This window comes from Lathyrus oleraceus, chromosome 5 (assembly GCF_024323335.1).
Source record: "Lathyrus oleraceus cultivar Zhongwan6 chromosome 5, CAAS_Psat_ZW6_1.0, whole genome shotgun sequence".
Taxonomy (NCBI): domain Eukaryota; kingdom Viridiplantae; phylum Streptophyta; class Magnoliopsida; order Fabales; family Fabaceae; genus Lathyrus; species Lathyrus oleraceus.
Genome location: NC_066583.1, coordinates 96,104,785 through 96,107,081, shown reverse-complemented (window position 1 = coordinate 96,107,081; position 2,297 = coordinate 96,104,785). Strand labels below are relative to the sequence as shown.

At 41.4% G+C, this 2,297-nt stretch overlaps 1 non-coding gene across 1 annotated transcript; it reads left to right on the top strand.

The window, feature by feature from the left end:
- Positions 1-1,988: 1,988 nt before the first annotated feature.
- On the top strand, positions 1,989-2,095 carry LOC127090104 (small nucleolar RNA R71). The gene has a single exon (XR_007791637.1). It is a non-coding gene; the product is annotated as a small nucleolar RNA R71 (small nucleolar RNA).
- The last annotated feature ends 202 nt before the right edge of the window (positions 2,096-2,297 follow it).

The following is a 2,297-nucleotide window of genomic DNA, read 5'->3' as shown; positions in this document are numbered from 1 at the left end:
TTGGATATTTTCTTAAGACATCTAGTAACTTTTTAGTTTCCATCTACCCCAAGTCATCGTTGACTATTACTGGTCTTTTGAGTTCAGTGTCTAGGAATTTGTATCTTAGGTTCTTTGGTAGTGTTTTTAATTCCAAGTCTGGTTTCTTCGGGCATGGTATGTGGTTGGGTGTAAGTGCTAAGCATTCGCTTAGACTGTCATTTTGGTATGGTTCACACCAATTATCATCTTCAAAGATTGGAGGGATTTGGATTTTCATTATATCGGAATATGTGGTTTCTTGCATCTCCATCTCTCTTACGCACTCGTCTATGACATCAAGTAGATAACATATATCGTCTATAGCTGGCGCTTGTAAGAATTGTGTCAAGATGAATTCAACCTTTTCTTCTCCAACTTCGAATGTTAGCTTACCTCTTTTCACGTCTATTATGGCTCCGGAGGTGGCTAAGAATGGCCTTCCTAATATAATAGGTGTATTGGCATCTTCTTTGATGTCCATGATTATGAAGTCTGTAGGAATGTAGAATTTTCATACACGTATTGGGACATTCTCTAGTATACCGACAGGATATTTGATTGAGCGGTCAACTAATTGAACAGACATCTTGGTTGGTCTTAGTTCTCCCATGTTGAGCCTTTTACAGATGGTTAAGGGCATTACACTAATGCTGGCTCCTAGGCCGCATAGAGCTTTGTCTATGTTGAATTTTCCAATGACACGGGGTATGGAGAAACTCCCTGGGTCTTTTAGTTTGGGAGGCATGTTATTTTGGATTATTGCGCTACACTCAACTGTAAGTGTAACTGTTTCATTATCTTCGATCTTTTTCTTATTGGATAGGATCTCCTTAAGAAATTTGGCATATGAGGGCATTTGTGTGATGGCTTCTGTAAAGGGAATTGTAATGTTTAGTTGCTTCAGAAGTTCAACAAATTTTCTAAATTGCCCTACACTTTTAGAATTTCTTAGTCTTTGAGGATATAGAATGGGTGGTTTATAAGGTGGTGGAGGCACAAAAGGTTTTTCTTTCGCTTCGGCCTCTCGGGTATTATCTTCCTTCTCCTTCGGTTCACTTACCTCCTCAGTTGTGGTTTTGTCTGGTTTTTGGTACATGGCAGGATTTTGAAATCTTGGATCTACGCGTCCGTCTATTTCTTTTCCACTCCTCAGTATAACGGCATTTGCATGTCCTTTTGGATTAGGTTGCGGCTGTCCAGGAAATGTGCCAGCGGGAGCGGCAGTAGATGCTTGTTGTTTAGCCACTTGTGAAATCTGCGTTTCAAGCATTTTGTTGTGGGTGGCTAAGGCGTCTACTTTGCTCGCTAGTTGTTTAAGTTGCTAGCTAGTATGTATGTTTTGGTTCAAGAAGTCTTTGTTTGTCTAAGCTTGGGTAGCTATGAAGCTTTCCATCATTAGTTCAAGGTTGGACTTCCTAGGCATGTTAGGAGCATTATTAGCTGGCTTTTGATATCCAGGCGGAACAGCGGGTGCTTGGCCAGGTGCATACAGGGCGTTGTTATTCTTATACGAAAAGTTAGGATGATTTTTCCAACCTGGGTTGTAGGTATTCGAATAAGGATCTCCTTGTGCGTAATTCACTTGATCGGTTGGGACTCCTGCTAATATCTGACATTATGGTGCAGTACGTCCAGGGGTTCCATATAACTCACAGTTTGGAGTCACGGAAGCCACGGTGGTTGCGGGTGGTATGATCAAGTTGTCTAACTTTTGAACAAGGGCATCTACCTTAACATGGACATGATCAAGGCTACTGATTTTGTACATTCCACTTTTTGTTTGAGACTTTTCTACTGGAGTTCTTTCACCTCCCCATTGGCAATGGTTTTGGGCCATGTTTTCAATGAGTTGATAGGCTTCGTTGTATGGCTTGTCCATAGGTGCACCGCCTGCGGCAGCGTTTACTATCAGTCTTGTGTTATACAGAAGCTCATTGTAAAATGTGTGAATGATCACCCAGTTTTCGAGACCGTGATGTGGACATATCCTCATCATGTCTTTGTATCTCTCCCACGCGTCATAGAGAGATTCTACATCTTTTTGTCGAAATCCATTGATTTGAGCTCTCAGCATAGTAGTTTTGCTTGGCGAAAAATATCGGGATAAGAAAACGTTCTTCAGTTCTTCCCATGTTGTCTCTTAGTGAGAAAGGAAAGAGGCGTAGTCTTATCGCATCTTGAGATACACCATTCGCCTTGACAGTGTCTGCGTACTGGACAAATTGATGTTGTTGGACGGCTGATAATAATGAGGGTTTCAGCTCGAAATCATTTCG